This window comes from Danio rerio, chromosome 7, assembly GCF_052040795.2.
Source record: "Danio rerio strain M-AB ecotype USA chromosome 7, GRCz13ab, whole genome shotgun sequence".
Taxonomy (NCBI): Eukaryota; Metazoa; Chordata; class Actinopteri; order Cypriniformes; family Danionidae; genus Danio; species Danio rerio.
Window position 1 is genome coordinate 49,866,496 of NC_141027.1, and position 27,236 is coordinate 49,893,731.

Sequence of the window (27,236 nt, forward strand, 5' to 3'; positions counted from 1 at the left end):
ACATGCGCAATCCTTAAATGTAAAAAAAAACTAATTTATTAAAGGGCATGATGAATATTAACTTTAGTAAGCTGTTTGGACAGAACTGTGAGTAGGTATAGTGTGTCCACAGTCATATTGGCGTGATATAATCACAATATGTCTCTTTTTAAATTTCCTGACATTAAAATAGGATTCAAATCCCAGTGATTTTGAGGCCCACCGCACCATGACATAAGAGTGCGGTTTTCCCCTATAATAACATACATATCCACAGAATAATTTTTTGCAAATAAACTGGGATTAAAACATGTTACAACTTTCTGTGAGCAGCTGCTCCTTAATAATTAATTTCTTAAGTTTTTAAAACAGAGCATGTTTGTAATAAAGTGAGTAAAATCGTAATGTAATTTTTATACGCTATAATCACCACGGCAGCATGGTGTCAATAAACACGCATGTGTGTGTGTGTAGTGTACTGCATTTGTCTGTGACTCATCATTTCAGAAAGGCTTGAATAAACTCCACCACAAATACATCAAATAAACGTACTTAGTATTTTTGTGGTATTTTTGTGGTAATTCTGTTTATCTGATGTAACGCAGGAAAAGAAGACACGCACATAGGGGCGGTGGGCGGCGAGAAGCAGCTCATTTGCATTTAAAGCCACAGGCTACAAAAACAGCTACACTGAACTCAAATGCCAAAATGGGCAGGTTCTGGAGGCTATAATAAATAATCTAATAAGTATTGTGAGCTGACATGTTAGACACATACTGGAGACACCAAAGTGTTATCTTACATTTTGAAAAAGGGGTAAAATAGGTGCCCTTTAACTGATCACTAACCAATCACTGCTTTACTGTAGTAGAGGCCTATAAATAGGTCAACGGCAGGAATGGTGTTCCAAACTAGCTTGCCACCCATCTACAATTTGTAGTTTTGTACCTCCTTCATAGTCACCTTTTTCTAAATCCTGAATTCCTCCAAGAAAGGAATTCTTCTCAGCCTGGTGCTTGAAAGTGTATGATGGCCAACCCTATGCCTGCATGCTGCGTCTCCTGGAAAAGGATGCCCCCCCCCCCCTTTTTTATAAACAAATAAAAGAAAATCAGTAGTGTATTGTTTATTTCAACAAGTCAATGAGCTCAGTATAGCTAATGGTAATACTGATTCTGTCTAATCATTTCTCCTCTAAATCACCTCCATATTGCTTTAAAATACAGCTTTCGATCTAGGATTCAATTATTTCTGATTCATTTTGTGATCTGCTAATATGTACTCTGTGCTATCGCTCTTCCTATTACACCAGAAACCAGACTTTTTTGTCCAATCGAAATCAAATTTACATTCTTTTAATCATTTATCCACTAGAGTGCACTCACCATACAAAAATCAGCAACAACGAGAACAGCTTTAGTGTGTATTTACAGGAACAATTCTATAAAGCATCTGATTGGATATGAAATCCTGTGAGATGCAGAAATGCAGTTATGTCATCAATTTCTGATCAACACTCACTGGCCACTTTATAGATACACCTGTCCAACTTCTTGTTAACGCAAATGTATAGTCTGCCAATAACATGGCAGCAACTCAATGCATTTAGGCATGTAGACATGGTCAAGACGATCTGCTGCAGTTCAAACTGAGCATCAGAATGGGGCAAAAAGGTGATTTAAGTGACTTTGAACGTGGCATGGTTGTTGGTGCCAGACAGGTATTTCAGAAACTGCTGATCTGCTGGGATTTTTACACACAATCATCTCTAGGGTTTACAGAGAATGATCCGAAAAAGAGAAAATATCCAGTTGAGCGGCAGTTATGTGGGTGCAAATGCCTTGTTGATGCCAGAGGTCAGAGGAGAATGGCCAGACTGGTTCCAGCTGATAGATAGGCAACAGTAACTCAAATAACCACTATTTACAACTGACATCTGCAGAAAACCATCTCTGTCCATAAATTAAATAACCAATGACAACACATAACAATCATTGTGTTACAGTGCTGTATTAACAAGATGTAATATTTTGAAGGCAAAGCATGGCAAATATATAATCAAGAGTATAGGTAAAAAGACAACTCGGCACAATAAAAAAACAACACTTGAGGTCATTGAACTCTTGTGCTACTGTACATCTATACCTTTATCAAGAACACATGCTGCTTTGTGCCAAATTAAACTCTGTCCCCCTCACGTACACATACATACACCTACACATAAAAAGAGAATTGTTCAAGGTCTCCGCCTGTACTGACATTCACTCTCATGTTGCACCGAAGGTCTTGGATCACACCAGTTCAGTGAAGATGATAGATCTATCACGGAGGAGAAGAAAAGGGTCTGCCTGAATCAGGTTGCACTGCCTCAGGCTTAGAATGTTCCGTCTAAATATAGGTCATTTCTGCAATCCTCAATTTGTCTACTTGCTAAGATACTCATCTGACAAAAGCGCCCACTCTCAGATTCTGCTATAGCTATTATAACCGTGCCCCATTGTCCGCACCCTGAAACACACATGGACACACAAACATACACACACCCTCGTACAAACACTCTAATTTCCACAACAAATCAAAGGGGCATCTTGCAGAGGAACTCTCTCACACATGCACACACCTTTACTGTACGTACCAGTATAAAGAATACAGTGTCATGAATGGATTTTTACATCAGAGCTCACTAATCAAACGAAAAACGTCATAGTGAACGTGACGTTTGAAGTGTAAACAAAAGATATTCATAGAGTTCATTGAAGACAAATAGGGTACGTGGGATGAAACTAAACCAGGTTGTACAGTACAAACAACAGTTAACAGATTAGTTGGGTTGAATCTCTCATTTCAAGACAATCACAGAAGGTCATGAAAGTCCATTATAGACATACCTCCATTGAGTTTATGAGTGCTATTAAATCAAAAAGGCCACAAACCTTTTGTAGTTCCTTGCAGCTGGGGTGGTTGTCATGTGATTAAAAAAAGCTATTCATCAAACACATATCAATTCTTTGGAAAAGTAGGCTAAGTAAACTATCATCCAAAGTCCTCAGAGACTTAATTTGTACAATGCAAAAAAACAAGAAAAAAGAATAATGCACAGCAACATGGTCGATAAGTTCACCCCACTGAAATTATTTATATTTTACACCACAGACGTTCATCACGTACATAAAACTCGAATCTAAACTGTTCTATCTTTTATATATACAGTATATAAATGCATTCACTCAATAAAAGGTTCTTTATAGGTTCTTTGACTCGTACATTTAGGAGAACCAATCGAAGTGCTATAAAGAACCTATAAAGAATGTATAATGGTAATTTTTTGCTGTTCTTTTGGGTGGTTATACTGTACACGAGGGCTGCATATTGCTGCATACAGCCGGCAGCTAGCTCTCTGCAACTCTCACATGGTCGCCCACTGAAGCTAAGCAGGGCTGCGCCCGGTCAGTACCTGGATGGGAGACCACTTGGGAAAGCTAGGTTGCTGCCGGAAGTGGTGTTAGTGAGGCCAGCAGGGGGCGCCCAACCTGCGGTCTGTGTGGGTCCTAATGCCCCAGTATAGTGACGGGGACTCTATACTGCTCAGTGAGCGCCGTCTTTCGGATGAGACGTTAAACCAAGGTCCCGACTCTCTGTGGTCGTTAAAAATCCCAGGATGTCCTTCGAAAAAGAATAGGGGTTTAACCCCGGCATCCAGGCCAAATCTGCCCACTGGCCTCTGTCCATCATGGCCTCCTAACCCTCCCCATATCATGATTGGCATATCATCACATCACTCGTCTCCTCTCCACCAATCAGCTGGTGTGTGGTGTGCGGTCTGGCGCAAAATGGCTGCCGTCGCGTCATCCAGGTGGATGCTGCACACTGGTGGTGGATGAGGAGATTCCCCCCCCATTGTGTAAAGCGCTTTGAGTGCCCAGAAAAGCGCTATATAAATGTAACGAATTATTATTATTATTATTATTCATATTGGACTGATATTGTAAAAATCTAACATTGCGATTTTTTTTTATTCTGCAATATAAATGGCCATATGAATACAATTTCACTTGATAAGTTGAATAATACTTGGAAAAAATGTATGATTTTAGATTTATTGGGATGATTCTGTAGTGCATATGCATAAAATATAAACAAAAGCATGGATAAATTAAATTTCAAGAGTTCACACTTAGATATGCTTAGCGTTAATAGCAGATTTGGCGTCCTGTTCCGGGAGAGAACCCTGAGCTCTGAGATATTTAAGCCCAAGGCTCCCACCTGGTCAATCAGCATATAAAGGGGGTCCGAGATCAGGTAGGTCTCGAGAGCTCCCCCTGGAAATGGAGGAGATGGGGTGGAAGGGGGGATTCTTCCAAAAACTAAGATAGAGCAGTAGGGTCAAATCAATTTATTTATTGTAAACTTGGATTAATCTGATTGGATTATTTCTGATTATGTGCTCCTATCAAAAATAGTTTATAAAACTTCACAATGAAAAAGATACAAATTATTTAAAAAGTGGGGATGTGACAAGATCTCGGACCATGAGATCTCGCGAGACTAAATCGCAACAAGATTTCTCGTCGAGGTGAAAAGTTGTCTTGTGGGTTATGATGGAGCGTAAGGGTGTATTTAGCACTGATGATTAGTGGCAGGATTGGATTAGAACCGCACATCAAGTGCTTTGCACACACCTGACAAGCTGGTCTCGGATTTGCGCATCACTCGTTTGGGGCGGGTGAGCATGACGTAACTGTTTTTTTCTTCACCGGAGTTCAAGGGTTGCCGTGTCCAAAAGCAGAGGCTGATACAACTGCATCCACACACATTAACCACGATTTATAACATAGATTTGAATAGCACTTTAGATATGCTTAAAGCCATAATTGTCGTAAACACTAATCGAAAGTAAGACGTGTGGAGTATTCCTATTTCAGTCGCATTGCTGAAGTACAGTACAGACATGAAAACGACGTAATCAAACTATAACCATTGTGTAAGACTTTTTGCATTTTGCGACAAGATGAGCCATACACACTCAGCTGTTGAACATTTCTCTACACCCATTAAGTCAGTAAAGGACCACAGACACACATCTCCTCAGAGTGCGCGTGCACACACACATTCGTGGAAAGGAGATATATTCTTATGTGAAATTGTACAGGGAAGAAGCCAATCAGTAGAGTTTATAGCTAAATATTTAGCAGTGTTTGCAAGATTTGCAATGTGATTTTTTTCAGTTGAATAAAGTATTTTCCATTCATGTATTTCATCATTGAAGATTTCTTAAAAATAGTGTAAAAATCTTGTCTCGTGTCAGTTTTTCGTGAACCTAATCTCATGTCTCGTCTCGTGGATAAACGTCTTGTCACACCCCTATTAAACAATATTTTATTGTTTTTCTAGTAGTCGATCTGTATTCAGGTATACAGTAATTGAATAATCAAATGTAAAATAATACTGCATAGTCTTCATTTTATAAACAATTCAATAGAACGTTTCCTTATAATTTTTTCAAAGTCAAAAACTTTACAATTTCTTAGACCCAAATGCTTTTAAAATCCTTACACAGTCACAGGCCTAAAAAACACTTGTGAAATAATAAATTATAATCTAGACTCAACATTGCGTATACTCGCGATGTGACTATTACTAAAGATCACATTGCGCTATCGATGCTGAAACGATATTTTGTGGAGCCCTATATTGTGCACACACAACTGTATTAAATAGCACTAAAGATTCCACCCTATATGATTACAAACAAAGAGGCAATTTTACTGATACATAGCACCTATATATTTGCTATTTAGCACCTTAACCAGCCCAAATAATTGTAGAACTATTACTGGTTCTGCATAGATGTATACTGTAGATTTCTATGTCATTCACCTTTTCCTTCTCATTTTGATTACTTTCAGTGGTTCATTTCAGGTGATCTGCTCTTATTTCTCTTTCCCTGAATGGATTTCATATGTATCTTGGTTAATAAAGGGCAATAAGATACTCAGAAACAGGTAAAAGAACAAAAGAAAAGGCGTAGCCCTCGCCCCCCTCACTCCAGTGCCTCGCTTTTCACCAGAGACAGCAAATCCCCTCAGAAAAACAGACTTACGTAACCGCACAGCGCACCTGCAGCGAGCACAGAAGAGAAAACTTGAAAGCAACAGTGTTTGAATGGCTGGACTTAAAAGACATCCTGGACCAACTGTCATAATATGTAAAGCAATATGGTCCTAATTTCTACTACTGTCATCTGTAATTGTTTAGAATCGACCTCTTGCATTGATTCTGTCATCAGTTTAAGTTTATTTTAATGAGCGTTTAAAAACTAAAAAAAAAAAAACTAAAAAAAAAACTCCAGATTGTAACCTTGTATACTTCATTCACTATATGGGAATGTCTAACGGAGCTATGATGAAAGCCAGTCCAGCATAAACAGCGCAGAGGGGAAACACTCATGCAACCCTTTGACCCTGCAGTGTTGTCCACATGTTGGATGTTGAGGTTGTCTGTGGTCATGCATTTAAAGCTTGGAATAGCTTGGAATTTCTTGCCACCTTGTGGACAATAGGGATACTACAGAGATGTATATGCAAATATGAAGTGAATATAAGTATCACTGTTGTTTTGGCCCGATTAATAAACATATGGAATACTTTAAGGTATGCAATGGTGATAATATAATGAACACATTGTTTAAACACCCCCCACCCTCATATTAGAATGTGGATGTTTAAAGAAGATGACTAACAAAATAATGTTAAGTGTGACAGTTTATACTCTAAGGAATATTTAGAGTTTTGGCGGTTCATTCCGCTGTGGCAACCCCAGATTAATAAAGGGACTAAGCCGACAAGAAAATGAACGAATGAATGGATTTAGTTATTCCATGAAAATCTTAAATAAATAAAAACTAATTACTGATTTTGCTTTAAACCATTATACTTTGCCACTATTCTTCAAACCACTTGTTTTTAGATGAACTGCAATTGATCTGATCTCTTACATATTTTATTACACAAGTATTGTTTCTTTTGAGTATATATCTGTGTGCGGAATGAAAATTAACTCGTATTTGACATATATTTTGACAATGTATTTTCACAAAAGTTATTTGAAACATTAAAGAAAATAATTGACCTGCATTAATGGTGTTTTATTTATATTAAATATATTATATTTGTATCATTTTCAGGCTTGTAGCCAGGGGGAGACTGAATGGTTTAAAAGACCCCCCGACCACCAACCCCCACTGACAAAGGTCAAGAATGTGTCCCATACATGAGCTGATTTGGCCTACTTTGACTTGTTATGTCATCAAAAGTTATCAAAATAACCCATTGAATAAGCGGAATCTGATGGAAGTAAAGTCAACTTTCACTATTCTGTTTTTATAGAGAAAACATGTTATAAGTAACTTCTTTTCTAAATCTTGGACTTTATTCTTAAAAATGACCAATATAATGTTGCGAAGCACTAAAAGCGGCCCATATTAATACTCACTCGACTATTGTTGTTATCCCTGAATTTTCAAATGTACTTTGCATTTACAAGAAAAGCTAGAAAAATCGTGATGCTTTACATTTGTATTATGTTTCTTTTTTTATTATTAAAATGGTCAAATTCTGAGACTGAAGAAAGTTGAAAAAGTCGCCCATTTTGTTATTTGCCTAATAAATGACAATAGGCCACAGTTTTAAATGTAAAACTTTAACAGACTGCTACTTTGATATGATATATCATAAAGTAGCCTAAAAATAAGTTGCCTCTTCATAGTACTTAATTCTAAATCTTAAGAAAATGTTTGGTACATCAAATTTGGTACATCAAAAAGTGTGACCATCTGAAAAGCTAATCCAGAGAAGAAATGTGCTCAAAATCTCACTAAAATGCAGTTTTTAAATCTCATAATTAAATAGAAAATGAATCGAATGACTGCAAAAAGGTTCACTTTTTTTAGAAAAACAGAACCACCCCTTTTGCTAGGCTGGCTATAGGCTTGCGAATTTAATTTTATAGAATTTTATTTAATTTGTGAACACCAACACTGGACATGTCATCTCCGTCCCAGTTTGAGTTTGGACCAGAAGTCCATGTCTGAATTTGTACTTCATTCAATTAATTAAATTAATAAAAAATTACCATACTATATATCTACAATTGTCTTTTCCTTCATTGCGGTTTTTCTTTTGTTTTTGAGTTTGATGGCTCTTATGACACGTTGATTGGCTGTCAGGAATGGAGAATAATGAAATCATGTGCTCTATGAGAAGTGTGTCTCCATTTTTTCAGTGTTTTAATTTAATCAACACACACTTATTATGTGAATAAGATATTATGAATAAGATATAATTACATGTGTAGGGCTGCACAGTGGCTCAGTGGTTAGCACAGTCACCTCACAGCAAGAAGGTTCCTGGTTCAAGTCCTGATTTGGCCTGTTGGCATTTCTGTGTCATTTCTGTGAGTGTGTTTCCCCCACACTCCAAAAACATGCGCTACAGGTGAATTGGAGGGACAAAAATAGCCATAGAGTATGAGTGTGTGTGTGAATGCACACACCACTGCATAAAACATATGCTGGAATAGTTGGCAGTTCATTTTGCAGTGGTGAGCACTGATAATTAAGGGACTAAGCCGAAGAAAAATATAAATACATGCATGAGATTACAATTAAATAGTAATACTTAAGACTCTTCCATGTAAACATTCAGTGATATGGATTGCATGTGTTTATTTTTAAAATGGACATCACAAAAGTGCTGATTGTGTGTAATTAACTTTTTTTTTTTTAATGTAAGCTAGATTACCCTTTTTAGAGAAATGCTGTCCAAATTCATGTTGATTTTCCACAAATGTGGAAAGTGTTTGGTGAAATGTTATCAGTACAACTTGGGCTAGTTATAAGCTAATAGTAATAACATAGGCTGCACTGTAAACGTGCCTCAGGATGTGCTACTGAGTGCTGCTTTTGGTCTTGAAATTATTATCTATTTTTTTCATTTGAATATATCCTCACCATGATGTTCTATATCAGTATCAGAAAAACACTCAGTTAAAGCTATTTGCATTTAGTTTGAAGAACAGACTGCAATGTCGTAGTAAATGAAGTTAGTCATAGTAAATGAAATAATTATTGTACATGTGAAGCTCCAGTGAGATCAAAATTTTTTTTCGTAAACAATTCTAAATTTATTTGCGTGTTCCGCATTTACTGTGAACCCATCCATGTTGGCCAAACAGTAAGGAAAAAACAGTGAGCACAAAAACGTCATGAGGTAAAAAATCTTCACCTTGGATAGAGTCTTCAGAAAGTTTCCGTTTCGGTCACCCAATTTAAATGTGTAAATGAACTACTTTTATTTGCATTTACAAGAAGACATCTAGGTTGTGCATTATCTCACTTGGACTTCATTGAACTAAGCGCATCACAGAAATGAGCATGTGTCTAGTACTATTTGTTGGCTATAATTTTGGCCACTTAAAAGATATGGCCACAGACATATCATCCTGCAGCCCAAGATCTGTTACTCACTAAAGCTAAGCAAGGCCTGGATACGAGACCATACATTGGCCCTTAACCATTATGGCCTCCCGATCATCCCCATCCACCAAATTGGCTCTATCACTGTCTCTCTACTCCACCTCTAGCTGGTGTGTGGTGAGCACACTGGCGCCATTGTCCTATGGCTGCCGTCGCATCATCCAAGTGGATGCTGCACACTGGTGGTGTGAAGAGACCCCCCCTCTCATTATTGTAAAGCACTTTGGGTGTATGGCCATACACGATAAATGTGCTATATAAATACATACATTACATCATTTTCTACTACTTGTAGGCTACTATTTGTTGACGCTGTTATATGGTTTTGTTACAGTTTTTTCCAATTGTTTACACACATTTTCTGTAAGCAGGTCTCATATAGACAATAGACAATTATAAGAACAGTTGAACACTGATGTGCTTAATGTAAAACACTATGACCATTCATCATAATGACTTACTGTCAGCCTTTTTTGTTCAGTGTTACACTTACTACAGACAGATAGTACATAGGCCTACAGAAGTGCACTGTAAAATATTTCAGAATATTGTTTTATACAAAACCCACAAATACCAAATACATTTTACTGTATTTTCCCCACAAAAACTGTGTACACAGTGTTCGTCCCACCCAACACAAAGTTGCAGATAACGTGGTCTACATGTACTATCAACAGAAGTATTTACAGAATACAGTTACAGTAAAAAAAATAAAAAATAAAAGCAGCTATACTGCATCCTCTTTTCTGTTTGGTCTGGCCAAGCAGTGGGGGAAATGTCACCTTGCATGGCGAATCCAGCCATGAAAAGCATCAACTGCTATAGGGGTATACGTGTGTGTGGATTTCGGTCATACACTTTCCATGTCCAGGCAGAAAACCAATTCCTCAATAGGATTGAGGAATGGAGAATATGGAGGGATATAAACCACTAAAAATTGTGGGTGGGCAGTGAACCAGTTATGATCCAGATGAGCTCTGATTATAAAATACAGGGTTGATTTTAAAATTCTTCTTTTCACTTATAAAGCTTTGCACAATTCTGCCCCGGCCTATGTCAGCGAGCTTATTAGGCCATATACAGCTTGTAGATTCTTAAGATCACATGATCAGTTTCTTTTGTCTGTCCCTCGGTCTCGCTGCAAGTCAAAGGGTGATCGAGCTTTCAGTGTTCAGTGTCTCCCTCTGAATATCAGAATCTCTCCTTCTTTGGATGCTTTTAAATCTAACTTAAAAACACATTTTTACTCTCTTGCCTTTGACTGATGCATGCATGTTATTTTTTTTTATTATTTATATTTTAGTATTACTTTTAAATATATTTCATTGCATTTTTAATACCAGTTATTTTTAGTTTTATTGTCTAGTTTATTTTATTGTAAAGCACTTTGGATCAACTATGGTTGTGTTAAATTGTGCTCTATAAATAAAGTTTGCCTTTCCTGATTTCTAAATTGAAATTCTGTGTAAAAGGTGTTTACTCATGTGATGAGTTAGCATGCAAAGTAAGGCAACTGACTTTACAATTGTGAATGACAGTGTGTTCCTTGTGAAAACAAAAGATGTTCTGCATGAAAATTGTGTAAAATGCAGAGAATTGTGTGTAGTGTTTTGAAAAAAAGTGTGTTGTAAACCTGCAATTTGAGTTTAATGCAGGAATTGTGCTTGTAGTTTAGCAGAATTGGTTCAGGGGGTTGGTGCATCAGTTACATGTTGTAGAAATTGTGTCTGTAGTACAATAAATTGTGTGTAAACAACTAAGAAAAACTGTAATATGTTCAGTTAATGACAGTAGAACAGATGGAGGAAAAAATGCTCAACGAACCGCTGTAACTGAACCGCTCTCAATACCAGTGTCACATTCTTTCAGCTGGAAAGACCAAAAAGCGTTTCAAATGGAGGTGTGAAAAACCATGCTGAAACAGGGGCTGTGTGATGGAACTTTTGACTATAAAACAATAATTTACAGACAACTTACTTACAGTTTGTGATGCTGTGGTCAGATCTAGAACAGAACAATCTGCAGTCAAAAGGAAAAAGAAAATAAGTACAATAGCAGTATAATAGCTAAAAGTAATCATACATAAATTATATCACACATAACCTGCTGTGATAACGAGGCGGTGTTGTTTTTCTGAAGTCAGACGAGGAGTAAACTGGAGAATTTAATACTAAATAAAATATGTCTGATCTCCGCGTGTCAGTGAATGTACTATATGCCTAAAGGTAACGTTAGCATCACATGAAGGCAAGCATAGCAGTTCATCAAAGGCTGTTTTTGTCCGAAGTAGAATTACAAATGTGATATTAATGGTATATAACAATTCTGTTAATAAAAAAATAATTAATTAAGCAAACGAAAGTACATAAAGCCACAGCAAAACTGTTTTTATATTAACAGTCAGGCGTCAACGACCAACACGCGTGCAGCTTTCCTTTAAAAAATGGACAACTTAATTAGACGCTTACTACCACCTAGTGGCAGATTTAGATTCGATTTTGAGAAATATTTCAATGAACAAAATAATTTAATATTTAATTTTCAGTCAAAAATTTATGTAAATATAAACAAAGGGGTTGTTAGAACTGTGATTATACTCATCTTTGCATTTGAAATGTGTACTTCTTACTTTGAAGAACATATTAACAGACATTTTAAGGAAAATTTTGGTAAACAAATTGTTTTTTCTTATATGACTTCAGTTAGAAAATGCACCACTCTAGTGGTTAAAAAACCTATTCAAAATATGTTTTTTGTTAAAAGATCTCATTGATTGAAGCCCAAAAGTGTCTCACCCACATTCACCAGCAGATGGCACAATTGGTCTGATTCCACAGCGCTGTTCTGAACTGTCTGTCTGTCTGTCTGTCTATATACCTACCAAACACCTACCTACCTGTGTTGTGCTTTTTGTGTTTGTTTGTTTGTTTGTTTAGTTTGTTTGTTTGTTTGTTTGTTTTATTTGTTTTTGTTTGCTGTCCTGCTATCTACTATAATGGACATGTATATCTAACAAAAAAGAAGAAAGGCTCTGCCATTTGTAATTTTAAAAAGTTACATTATAATAAACATCCATATATTAAATATATCTGTCCCATATAAAAGACAGAGGATTCTAACAATTTGTAGGGGACTGAGCTGAAAAGAAAATGAATGAATGAATGAATGAATGAATGAATGAATGAATATTGTTTTTGATGGCGTCACGGTGGCTCAGTAATTAGCACAGCTGCCTCACAGCAAGAAGGTTGCTGGTTCAAGTTCTGGCTGGGTCAGTTGGTTGTGTGTGTGTATGAATGAATAAGAGTGTATGGGTGTTCAGTACTGGGTTGCAGCTGGAAGGTCATCCGCAAATAAAACATATGCTGGATAAGTTGGCGCTTCATTCCACTGTGGTGACCCCTGATGAATAAAGGGACTAAGCCGAAGGAAAATTAATAAATAAATAAATTAATATATATATAGTGCAATGAGGCTGTATATCGGCACTGGTGTAAGGCGTGCATTGATACCAGTGTGATATTCCGTTTATACAACAGTTTGACGGCATAATCATGTATCTAAAATAGAAAATGTCTAATGTCTAAAGTGATGAAAAAAACTGGTGATTTTGCTGACATTTTAAGATTATAAAGCTGAAAGGCATGAAATGCCATCAGTCTACAGAGATTTTCCAGTATTTCTCTGTTGCGATCTGGTTAACACAAAACTGTGTTTCTCAGTGGCTTTGGTGCATTTCTCACAACACTATTTACATTTGCACAACACTTAATGCATTTCTCAAAACAATTAGTCATTTGTGCACATCATAGTAGCGGTTTCTCATTCCTTCCAACAAACTGCAAATGCTTTTGAACATGCATCAACTGCTTTCATACAACTCTCTGTTGTTTTCTAACATTATCATTTGCTTATGTCATGTCAGTCTAAATGAACTAAACTTGTGAATGCTGAATAGTCATTCCATTTAAAACTAATAGTCTTCATTTCATTACTTGAGTTATTACATACAAAAATGACGAACTAGTTGTCAAAATCTATCAAGCAAATTTAAAAAACATTTGAAATCTTTTTTTTCATGAAAATGTCTTCTAAATTTCATGAATGATTTACAGACCTGTGTATGTTGTAGGTTCAGTTGCAATATGTACTGCAATATTTTTTACAATTGTGCACAGCTCTGCTCAAAGGAAGTTTCTGTTTGTTGTAAATAAGGTTGTATTTATTCTTTTGAACAATGCTGTGAATAAATTAGGATTGTAAAGAGTGAATGCAGTAAAAATGTGAAACATACATATTCAGTGTCTTATACTACCTCACTAAATGCAGTGATGTCTAAATTTACTGTAGTTTTCAAATGACTGTACTAATAGTAGTGCTGTCTTGAGCATTTTCAGGATGTGTCAACAAAATATTTTTTGCATTGAAGAAATGTAACTTACATCATAATAAAAACATGACAAAGCCATCTGGCTATCTTCATAAACAATGGTGTCAGGACCAGTTGTAAGAAATGCACCAAAGCGACTGAAAAAAACTGTAATTAACCCCGAAAAAGCATTGCACTCACTACCAGCTTACTTTTGTGTTAGCGATAAGGAAAATGTTAAACACATGCAGCATTTATTTTTTTCTTTCTGTTTACTAAACTAGTCTGAAGTAACGAAAACAGGAGACATAGATGGCCAAACAAAAAGTAACTAAGGGTTATACAAAGAGTGGCCAACACAAAATACATTACTGATATGTGAGTCACATCTCACAGTCAATACACTACAATTGAAATAGAGCACTACAACATAAAAAATAGAGATTGATTTAAAATATCACTTACCTGTTTAATAATGTTTTGATCAGCTGTAGTCAGAAATTATGTTGTTTTAATCAGCTAAGAACTTATTATGCCTTCTCTGTCGCCATCTTGTGGATGAAGAACATCTTTTCTCCGCTCAATACTAGGCTAATGGCTACTGACGCTCTCAGAAATTATAAATATTTTGAAATAGGCACTGTCCTTATAAATAAACTGCATAGTTGGAATCTAAACAACTACATTCTCGACTGAAAAGCCTCAAAAGTACATTATGTTGTCCAACAGCAGCAATATTTGTCAAACTGTGGAGTGTACTTCTTGTTGAATGTAGGCGGAGTAATACACAAGGGTGAAGAGGCTAGACGAGTGGCAGAATATCGCGGCTATCAGGTAATCTGAAAGATCCAGACATAACTGTTGTTTAAATGGATATAGTTCACTCCAAAATAAGAATACTGTCATCTTTATTCACCCCTTGTTCCAAACTATTTTTGATGTTTTTTATTCTCTTAAAGGCACAAAAGAATATAGTCTGAAGAAATCATTTACTTTCATAGTATTAAATATCTGCATCCATGTTGAACAGAAACATCTCATAAATGTGTGTAAATGAAGATTACATTTTCATTTTTGGGAGAACTAACAGCTTCAAAATAAATTCTTTAATGTTCAACAGAAGAAAGAAACTCAAAAAGGTTTTCAAACTTTATCATTTTTTGGGAGTGAACTATTGCTTTAAGGCACAAGGCTGGCCACACCAAACTACCGATATATTTTGCATATTCTCTTACACTGAGAAGCGTATGCCATTGCCCACTTGATTGCTATGGTAAATCATAATTTCCATAGTTGGCAGCTGGTCACGTGACTTGGCCTGCCTGTAGCGGTTGGAATATTTCCCTGGCAGGTCACGTGAGCAGCTGCCAGTCAGGATTGAACTGTACAGGCTGCTGGTGTGCGTGCGCGCGCTCTGACGTGCTGCTCTCCTCTGCGCTCCTCTCAGCGCCTTACATGCAGCTATTGTATTCGCCACTGGATTTTAGCTATTCGCTTCGCTTTACCTTCCTTGTTTTCAGCGACGAAGGAATGAAGAGTCTTCCCAATAAACGGTAATATTTTTTTCTCGTTATGGCCATTTTATTTATGATTTCGCCATCATGGCATCTGCTTCGCTATTTATTCTTGCTGCTCTTGAATGTTGCATACCATAACAGAGATATTATGCAATACCCATTATAGCTATAGAAAGCATTGCAACGCCAAAAACAACGTGCCATTGTAAAGTATTCTCATCGTAATATATACATTTTTGCTGGTGTATAGCAAATACACCACATTTAGCAGCATTCGTTTTTTTGTGTGTGTTGGTGTCTTGTCATTGAAAATAAGCTATACGTAATTGGTAGTTTGAGCCATGATGATGACAAGACACAAAAGAAAGCAGCCACATTCACTTTTAGCGGATTTAAAATTGGATTTTTAAATATTGATATTCCAGACACATATGAGGCATCCCTTTGTGTCTGCATTTATAAAAACAGACCTCATTTTCACTGGCTGTGTTTACATGCACCATTTACTTGACTATTTTTGATTTAGTCCTTGTGGTTCACTTATGTTGCAATATTAGAGTATTCCTATATAATCTGCATATTATGATAAAACTTGTAATTATGCTTTGTAGGTATTAGGGGGCACTTTTGTGTTTTCATGATTTTAAATAAGTAGTAAATGAACAAACCTTTCATACTAGGATTGCATGATAACATTGCAATATTTTTTATTTTTTATTTTGCGATTTACATTGCAATATGAATACAATTTCACTAGATTAGTTGAATAACTATTTGAAAGAATTTTGGAAGAATTGAGATTCAATAATTGATTGGGAAGATTCTGTAGGGGAGTACTTATGCATAAAATATAAGAAACAATCTACAAGCGTAGATACATTCAATTAAAAAAAAAAATACAAATTAAATAAACAGCGTTTGGTTGTTTTCCAATGAGTCAAACTGTATTCAGGTATACAGAAATGTAATAATCAAATGTAAAATAATACTGCATGTCTTTGTTTTATAAACAATTCAATTGTTATCAGTTTGTCAAAGGACAAAAACACTTTTCTGCAAAATAATTAATTAAAATCCAGACTCAACATTGCGTATGCTCATGATGATGTGACTATTACGAATGATCACATTGCGATATGAATGCTGAAATGGAATAAATAGTACATACATTTGCATTCTTTAACAGTAAACACAGTACCACTTTGAATTCCTAGATGTAGAGTGCGAATTGCCTTAAAGCAATAGCAAAAAATAACAATATATTTTTAGGCTAAACCGTGGTCCTTAGTAATTCATAAAAAACAGGGAGGCTTTTGCTGTATTGTTCATCTAAACAGTTCTTGTGCTTATCCTGGTTTCTCCTGTACCGTATAAGAGAGCCGTAAAAATGTCTGCTCATATGTTTGGAGAATTTAGAGAATATTTAGAGGTGAAAGGGACAAAATCTTTCACCGGGACATCACTTAATAAATGGCTTTAGATATAATACATTTGTACGGTACTAAGAGCATATGCATTTTACTGATAAAAAGGCCCAAATATAAACCTTTGAAAATGGTACCATCCCAGTGGGGTATATGCACAGCTAGTGTTTTTCAGCCAATGATAAACTTTCGGTTAAAGCTTAATGTGACTATTTTCAATGTCATAAGGTTCCTTTTACAGCATCAGTGTTGTAATTAAAGTACATTCAGTTAGATAGACTTAAGTGTTCATTTAGTTGTTCAGAAATAAAACGAGATGAACAACGAATTGCCGTCAATACCAGCAGGCAAGCACAGAAACTCTATTGAAAATACTGGGGTAAAATAAACTGTCATATTTTAAAGACATGGAGGAAATGGTAACATGGGATTTAATGCAGTGCTTCTTGTCTGATCTGAGACCTCACTTTATATATATATATATATATATATATATATATATATATATATATATATATATATATATATATATATATATATGTGGCTGATTCCAGGGTTATGGATGTGACATTTGCAGTAAAAATTCAAAACATAAATTCGCAGAGAAAGTATACGTTAACATTATATTGAACCATCTGTTTATATTTTCCAAAACAACTAACCACAAAGTTATGGGATCAAAAAAATTCAATCTGTGAACATTTTTATACTTTAAATGAGGAAAATAAACAAGCATTATGGATGTGACAAAAAAAGTTTGTGAGTTTACAGTATACAACATATTTCGTAGAAATTCTGTGAATTAAACTGCACAACCCAAAATAAATAATGCTCAACAAAAGGATAAGAGTTGGCTCTTTATAGAACAAAACTGATTGATTTTATTTTTTTTTTGACATGTTTGCATTTTTGAGGGAAAAGCTTTGTTATGGATGTGACACTTTTTCGTTATGGATGTGACAGATGTGAAATTGTCATTTGTTTGACTTTGGTAAATCAAATATAATAGTTTGAAAACATTGACAGCGACATTTTTAAGTATTTTTAAAGTACTGTAAAACACTTGCCTGCGCAAAAAATGTAGAAACGGTTTCGCTATTTTGGTGAAAACATTTTTCTTTTCATGGCAAGGTTGACATTTTCATGGAATTGCTCATATATATATATATATATATATATATATATATATATATATATATATATTTATATTTATATATATATATATATATATATATATATATATATATATATATATATATATATATATATATATATATATATATCAGGCAGTGAAGATCACTGATTTTTAAAGAAGTCAGACCTTAAACGTGGCAATTTTATAATGGAAAGACAGTTCACAGAAATAGAAAAGATAAACAAGAATATATTACAAGAATATCCTAGTAGCTGTGAAGCTCTTTTTAGTTATAACCTTAATAAGAAATTTTGTGCATGTGCATGTAAACAGTCAGTGCATCTCTCTCTCATTTCCACACAAACAAGCACACACATTTAGTGGTAAAGCATGATGCCTGTGCATTTCCACACACAGATGTTCAGTAGATGGAAGTAGGCCAATGACAAATCAGTGCGTAAGCTTTTGGGTGGGCTTCGTTATGAATGTATTTTACAGATATTTAGTGCTCTACTTTCCTGTATCCCCTTTGAATGTAATGTACACAGTACGTTGGAGTAAAAAAACTCAAAATAACACTATTCTCATTTCAACCTCTATTCAGACCTTGCCGTGTCTAAACAGGATGCTGCTTATTTAGCTGAAAGTGTTGAAATATGTTGTATGTTTAATTCTGAGATACTTCAGTGAAGTTCAGAAGAGAGAATTCAGACCTGAACTATGTCTAGTGTGCTAAATTGAGTGAGTATTTATCTCAGATACTCATGGACATCATGGACTCATGGTTTTGGCTCTGTTTTTTCGATGTCTAAGCCACACAAGATAAATACTGCTCATCTGGACAGAAAAAAATAACTGTTTAGTGATAAACTAGGTGTGTGTAGCAGACCTCTGACTCCAGCTTAAGGCATGCCGTTTATTTAACAGTTTGACAGAAAATAAAAAGTTTAACAGAATATAACTTTGTTTCCAGGATTGAACTGGTGTTTTTGTTCATGTTTGGGTGTAAAATGTGCATCAGACAGTTGGTGAATGGCCTGTGGGAGGCCTGTGGGTGTGCTGTCTGAGGCTGAGACTGCATTACTGTATCTTCTGTTGCTCTTTGTTGATGTCATGGGGATTATATTCTTTTAAATCTGCTTGCTACAATAATTTGATCTGTTTTTTGGGATTATGTTTATGTTTTACAGCCTTTGTCCTCAAACATTAGAGACATGGCTTTTCCCTCTGTTTACTGAAGGCAGCAGATGATTATGAAAACCTGCTTTTATAGTGCTTAAAGCCTTCACAAACACTGTAGTTTAAGTTATAGTTAAGACAAAAGTTGTAATTTACTCAACCATTATTGCCAAACCATTATTTTCCATTCAAAACTTTTTTAGTGAAACTTCAAATTGCTAAGATTTTTTTTTCTTTCAGAAAATTCTAAAAATACTTGAAATATAATGTACAGATGTATTGCTGTCTTTAATTTACACATTAACATTTATCAGTGCTCTTATGTGGGGCCATGGTGGCTCAGTGGTTAACACTTTTGCCTCACAGCAAAAAGGACACTAGTTCGAGTCCCAGCTGGGCCAGTTGGCATTTCTGTGTGGAGTTTCCATGTTCTCCCTGTGTTGGCGTGGCTTTCCTTTACAGTCCAAAGACATGCGCTATAGGTGAATTGAATAAGCTAAATTGGCCGTAGTGTATGAGTGTGTGTGTGAATGCGAGAGTGTATGGGTGTTTTCCAGTATGCTGGAAGGGCATCCACTGCGTTAAAAACATGCTGGAATAGTTGGTGTTTTATTCCGCTGTGGCAACCCTTGATAAATCAGGGAGTAAGCTGGAGAATAATGAATGAGTGCTCGTATGTAGTTCATCAAATATGGTAAAGCTCGGCCATACTCGATTGACTTTATTGGCTCTCAAATTTCATACAAGCATGTTTGAACTTCTGTTTATTATATTTGATATGCCCTATTTGTGTGCCTTGATCAGTGTTTTTATGTGAATAATAGTTTCAGATTTAATTTGTTTATCATATTGTGTCTAAAGCTTTCAAAGCACGCTTGTTTGCATGAACTTTCAATGGAGGCAGAAATCTCTTAAATTATTCGTAAATGAACATAAATTTCAAATTTAAGATTAATAATATATTGCAAAATTGCTAGTTTATTTATGCATTATAGACTTGTGACTATCACAAAAATAAATCATCATTTTCTCTGTAAAAATGCTGGGTTCCACACTATCGATTTGTGTAGGGACAACATGAAGGAATTAACTTACTTGTTTTTGCAAATTTAAGTGGATTAAACATTAAAACAATTAAGTTGTCCCTCCAACATACAAAAAACAAACAAAAAATTGTGTTGTTTCGCCACATTTTAAATAAGTAGTTTGAACAAATAGCAAACTTCTTTGGAGTGTTATTTTTCTGTCTTCAGACCACATCAAGACCACATTTTGCTGTAGGTCTCTATGAATGGAAATGTGCAAGCTATTTTCTTTCATTGTAAATACGGAATTGATTTTAAATTTTTAAATAATTTCTAAATCTTTTATTTGTATTTTTGCATACAACACCCTGTCATTACTGCACCTTTTCATTTAAGTTTTATTTAGGCTATTTTCCCTTTTTTATTGAAATCTACAGTATGGTAGAGAAGTGAGACATGGAATGACAAGGGAAAAGAGGCTGAAAAAAATTATCCTTCTCCGTGACTCAATCTTTCATCACCTGAATGAGCCACATTGCTCAGTGCACTGGCAGGATGCAACTCTGTCCTCTGTTTGGTCATTTTCATTTCACTAAAGTGATTACCGTGTAGCTCTGTATTGATCACACACAAAGTGCTGAATCAATGCTGTATAGTCCATTCAATACTGCAGAAGCAGAGAAGCAGATAAATCACGGATCTACTTAATGTCAGGGTTGCATTCTTGCTCATGTCTACTTAGAAAATCATTGTAGCGATAAAAAACAACTGTTGAGTGTCTAGAGGTATTTCAGAAATTATGCCTCCACTCGCTCAATAAGAAAGAAAAAAGCTAATTATGGTCAGCACTTGTCTATCCAGAGAAATATACAGTACTGCATTTTTTGGAAATATGAAACTTAATGAAGTATGACAGAATAGGACACATTATTTTAATGACTAATACTTTTAGGAATATCTTACGTTAAAGGAAGAAATCATTCAAAAATAGGTATCACTATATTTTGATGGTCCCATTACCTCATTTTTTTAATTTAGGTTACATTGCATCTACATGTCAACTGATTCTCATTAGATTATAAGTTGACTGTTAGGTTGGGGATTAGGTTTATGGTTAGTGTAAGTTGACATGTATTTGCAAAATTCTATAGTCAGTTAAATGTGTTGAAGAAGCAGTATCAACAGATATTAAACAGACAGTCCATAATACTCAAATGAGAAATAATTGTAGTTGCAATGCAACTTTTAGTAAACAAAATGTTTAATGGGACCATTAATATAAAAATGTTACCAAAATATATTATTTAATTACTCATGTTGTGAAAGCAGGTATATTATGGACAACATTTTGTCCAACTAAAAGTAATATTTCCAAGCCAAAAAGGTTTTACAGCCCACTGTTAAAAGGGGTGTAAGGCTTTTAGGCTAATTAATCAAATTAATATTCTTAGATACATTTCTTTGGTATATAAATTTATAAACTCACAATATTCATAGAAATTCTAGCGAATATGAACAGTGACTATGCTGTTCTAACTAAAATCACTTTCATGCAAAGCTGGCTGCAACATGATACACATTTTTCACTGCATTTTGCTTTATATGAATGCAGGTATTGCACATTTCAGTCCTTTGACCACCTAAAGTGTTACCAGATGTTTTTTCCATGCTTCAGGTTTTGAATAGTCTTATTAGTATTTCCTGTCCCAGATTTGGTTTTCCACCAAAACTATATTTTCTTTTCTCTGAAGTTGCGCATTATAGAATATCTTATTCAAATTATATGTAGTTTATTTAAAATGTCCTAAACTTTGTGTTAATATGGTAAATCTGAGATCTGGTAGCGTAGCAGCATAATGCTACTTAGTTAGCATTTGCATATCACACTTGTCACTGCCATAATATAAATGCTAATGCTGAAACACAGCAACATTACAGATCTCATACAGTATTAGTCAAACAACTAGCCATGTTAATAGTCGGTGTCAGTGGATAATGTTTAAATCTGATTATTTACCTTATTATGAATAAAGCAGGGTGTCAGGGTGGTGCAGTCGGTAGCACGATCGTCTCACAGCAAAAAGGTCGCTGGTTCGAGCCTTGGCTGGGTCAGTTGGCATTTTCTTTGTGGAGTTTGCATGTTCTCCTCGTGTTGGTATGGGTTTCCTCTGGGTGCTTCGGTTTCCCCCACAAGTCCAAAGACATGTGCTATAGGTAAATTGGGTAAGCTAAATGGTCTGTAGTGTATGTGTGTGAATAAATGAGAGTATATACAGTAGTGTTTCCCAGTGATGGGTTGGAGCTGGAAGGGCATCCGCTGCATAAAACATATGCTGAATAAGTTGGCGGTTCGTTCCGCTGTGGTGACCCAAGATTAATAAGGGGACTAAGCCGAAAAGAAAATGAATGAATAACTGAATGAGGCAATTTTAGGATAAAGGTGTTTACATGACTCACTTTTAGAATAGTCTTTTCCTTTCATGTTCTTCAAGTCTACATTTTTTGTGAAACTGAAAAAAATGTATAGCATAGATTTAACTGGAGTTTTGAGGTAAAATGAAGGCTCCGGTGCAGTATGAGTCCTATTGACATTTATTCCTTTTTAACCTAATAATATTTACATATTATCAATAAATAAAGGACTGTGTCTATCTTTATATGGGCAACATTTCAGGCATGGTCAGTTTGTTCAGTAGATGAATGTGTCATACTTGTGATGCAGAGCGTTTGGGTCTGGGACTATTGAAGCATGGTTTCACAAAAGAGATAATAGCAATGCAATATCAAGATAAAACAACATTGGCTCAATGTACTTTTCTCTTAAATTTTTCTCTTAGCTTTTGAAAACCCCATTGATTTGGGTTTAGGGAAGAGTTTAGGTCAGTGATTCTAAAAATCGTCAAAATGACAAGGCCTGTCTTCTTTGGGAAATGTTCAAGAGCATGCTTCTAAAAACATAGTAACAAATTTCAGATTTGCAAAAATGTAGACACCATACTCTGGTGGATGTGTCATCCGAAATGTACAGTGTATTTTCTGTTTCGCAAAAATGTAAGCTAACACGTATCTACAAATGAGCCTGTGTTGCCCGTTTTACAATACATATGTGGCATGTGTCATTACAACATTCTCTGATTCTCAAATCCAGATTTCATGTATCATTGTAAAGTTTGTTTAAATGATTGTGATATCCTTTAAAGTTGTTTGTCTTTCATTTGTAATTTTGCAAAAGCTTCAAGTCCAGTTAATTATTAACCTTGCTATACATTGCAGACTGATGACAGTGAATACAAATTGCTCAATGACAAGCATTTTTTGTGTGTCATCAAACTGTTAACTGCTGCTTTATGTGATTACCCTGTCACAAAATGGGCCAAAAAGTAGTACATGACATTAATAGTGTGAAAAAGGAGTATATACTGCACTGTAAAAAATCCAACTAGCAAAAAGTTGGTTTAGTTAGCTAGACAAAAAAAAAAAACACTGCAAAGCTGTCTGGACTAATAAAAATAAGTTGTTTGAACAATTGTTGGGTCAACTAAGGTATGAATGTTGAACTGACTTAAAAATGCAATTTGACATTAACCAAAGTTGGGCAGTAAGTGTACGCATGTGTGCTGTTCCGTTTCAGCAATTTGCTTATGTGTCATTGGTGAAAACAAACAGATATGAACAGATTTTAATCGTAATACAGCATTATTAAACCTTGAAAACTTCAGATGTGCAATTCTACTGGATAACATCTCATGTAGGAATTCAAGGAAATGAAATAGTAGACAAATGCACTTAATAATTATGCAATAAATATACTCCACATATCCCACTTCGATTTGTATCAACTTCGAGTGTGACTTTTAGGGAACCAAAAATGTCTGTTTACATGAAGATTCTTAATCAGATTATGGTCTAGGATCATGTTAATATTAGAATATTGTTGCCCATGTAAACGTACTGAGTGTTACACTGTGTGTGTGTGTGTACAAAGACTCTCAGCCAGGACAAGGCTCCCTCAGTGTATTGAAGTGTCCTACATCTGTGCTCTTGTACGAGGCAGTGACGGCCCACCCAGATGGTGGTGCAAGTGATGCCAGTTGTTTTGGCTTGACCACTGACAACTGCTCTCCCCGACCCGTCTGTTACTCTCTCCAGGTCTAAATGTTTAGCTTCTCCCTTTCACATCTGAACAGTAAATGTCAACATAGCAGACCTATATGATTATTTAAAGCCTATCTGAATTAGAACTCTTTCCTCAAACAAAAAGCGTCGTACCATCCAGTCTGGCTCTGCTTAAACCTTGCCCTATTTCTTTGCTATAGTAAGGGAACCAGTTACTGTAGTTTCTTTTTCTTTTTTCCACGTTAGAATCAGTAGTCCTCCGATTTCTGCCCAGGCAAAAAGACTTGATGTCACTGAAATTATTTTCGAAGGTCTAGAGAAGGGTGTCAAACTCAATTCTTGGAGGACTTTTGATTTTAGTTTCAGCCCTGCTTCAACACACCTATCTTAAGAAGCAAGCCTAAAGTGCTCAATTAGTTTGATCAGGGGTGTTTAATTAGGCTTGGAATTAAACTGTTCAGAGCTGTGGCCCTCCAAGAACTGAGATTGACACCTGTGGTCTAGAGCAATATTATAAGTTTCTGACATTGCTGTTGTTCCATTGAGCTCCTCCACCAAAATGAGTATATGACAAGATTTTAATAAGCAAGCTTATGTAGGTTTCTGCCAAACAGCTCTTGGCCAGGAAACTGAATATAGTGACAATGTTATAAAACTCTGACAAGCTTTTGAGCTTTAAGGTACTATTAATATGTATTTATTGAACCGATTCTTTTATCCAAAGTGTAAGTTTACTTAAATATCAAATAAAACAAGAAGTTCTAGAAATGCACAGTTACAATATTGGCTTTTTCCCAAAACCCACAAAGATCACAAGTTCTGGCATTATTAATAATAAGCTGGTGTTTCCCAAATCCATATTTCAAGAGAACATTTGTGAGTGTTGTTCAGTGTTTTTGGCAACTAGAGCACAATGATTTCTGCAATGAGGGAAATGTGAACAGCTACAGTAAATCTGCTCATAAAATGTATTTAAATGTTTAGACTGTATACACACACACAAATGCACACACACATACAGTATATGTTCTGTACAGATTTAATATGGCTTCTGCTTTGATACAAGTTGATGTAACTTTCAACATGCTTTTGAGGAAAAAAAAGATATGCAGGTTAAAATCTAAACCTTTATAATGTTATGCATCTTTTAGTTCGTCTATATATATATATATATATATATATATATATATATATATATATATATATTAGAGGTGTGAACCTAGAGGAGAGGCTATAACAAGCTGTCTGTATAAACACACAGAGACACAGCACCACACTGTCTCTCATTCAAACACAAACATAGACAGCACCAAAGAAACAAACACACACACACGCACACACACACACACACACACACACACACACACACACACACGCACACACACACACACTTAAGCCCTCGCAATAGGGAGAGCTCACGAAGAGCGGAGCAGAAAAACGAAAAAAAAAAAAACGAAAAAAAGAAGCACTTTTCCGACGACCCTTGCTGAGAGCTCCTTTCAGCGCGAGCTATCCCGGCTAAACACATATTGCGAGGGCTTCAACGGAGCAGTGCTCGTAGTGTGGAGCGAAAAAAAAGAAAGACAGCTGTGAAACATAACCAGCTTTGTCTTTTTGTAGGAAACACAATTAAAATCTTTTTAGGGTAAGAGGTTTTTGAGTTATTGCCGTCTGTAACTGAATGTTTGTCAAGAATATCGAAAACAAAACCAACTGAACCGCGCTCCTTTCTGGCGCCCCCCCTGGATATACAGCGCCCTTAGCATTTGCCCATGGTGCCTATGCCATGGACCGGCCCTGAGTTGGCTGAGTGTTGTAAATACTCGCGCTCACCTCCCTCGCGACAGAGAGCATAGGAGATAAATGACGTCAGTACATAATAACCGGTTATGATTATTACTGAACCGATACCGAATTGTCCGCGTCTGCATCACGGTGCACCAAAGAAACAATTAATTTTGACACCCCTAATATATATTTATATATATATATATATATATATATATATATATATATATATATATATATATATATATATATATATATATATATATATATATATATCTACTGTATATAGCTTTTGATGAAAGTATTTTTTGTTAAGCTACTGTATATAGGTAATTTATATCTGTTGCTCCTGTAGCATTATTTACAGAAATAATATAACATTATTTTGTTCTCTGTTTAATTAGAAGTTTTCACTCCACCACCTGCTTGACAAAACAGTTCCTATTTTTCAGGAAGCTAGCTAGTTTTTACAACAATGCATCATAATAAAGTCAGACACAAGGTACATTGTGCTTTTTTTTCTTCTTCTTCTTCAGGAAACACACCCCAGAAAAACACAAGCAGCAAAGCTATTTTTAATTTAGCAGGATACAGTTCAGTTCTCACAGAACAGAGGAGATTTCAGTCCTAAACTCTGTCAGGGATTCGGCTATATGGATAACTAACTTGGAAGATTATTTTACCTTTAAAAAACTGTGAAAAAAAAACACTGTATGGTGTCATTGTGGGAATATATTTTCACATGTAATTTCAAGCTAAAATAGTTTGTTAAATAAAACATTATTTGAAACAAATTTACCAAGAAAGGATTGTTACTTAGTACATTTGAAATCAGAAATGTTGACCTTTGCAGTTCTGGGTGATGTAAAAGAAGCACACATGTCATGCTTGTACTTTAAAAATGCTGAATGCTCTTCTTATTCATTATGTATGCTTGTCATCAAACAGTCTTCATTCAGCAGACATGAATAATTCAGAGCTTCAGCCCATATTTCCATCCACTCATGTTTACTTTCATACGCAAGTTGACACATATGCTCATCTGTGTTCTTTCTCCAAAATAATCAATACTGTGACATCCCTGTCATGTTTTCTGATACTGATTCCAAAGAAGAGTTTTATAATAACCCAAACTGTAATAGTTGTAAATTAAACTTGCTTAAATAAAATAG

General features: G+C 35.5%; 1 protein-coding gene across 2 annotated transcripts in view; it reads left to right on the top strand.

Annotated features, from left to right (window-relative positions):
* The first annotated feature begins 15,249 nt into the window (after positions 1 to 15,249).
* The window catches only part of si:ch211-288d18.1, a 56,649-nt gene continuing 44,662 nt past the window's right edge, over positions 15,250 to 27,236 (top strand). The window contains exons 1-2 of one of the 2 annotated variants that reach the window (XM_087261838.1): positions 15,250 to 15,433; position 17,376. The gene's annotated coding sequence lies outside the window, so the exon portion shown is untranslated. The remainder of the gene's footprint in view (positions 15,434 to 17,375; positions 17,377 to 27,236) is intronic. The other variant, XM_087261837.1, reaches the window with a different exon arrangement.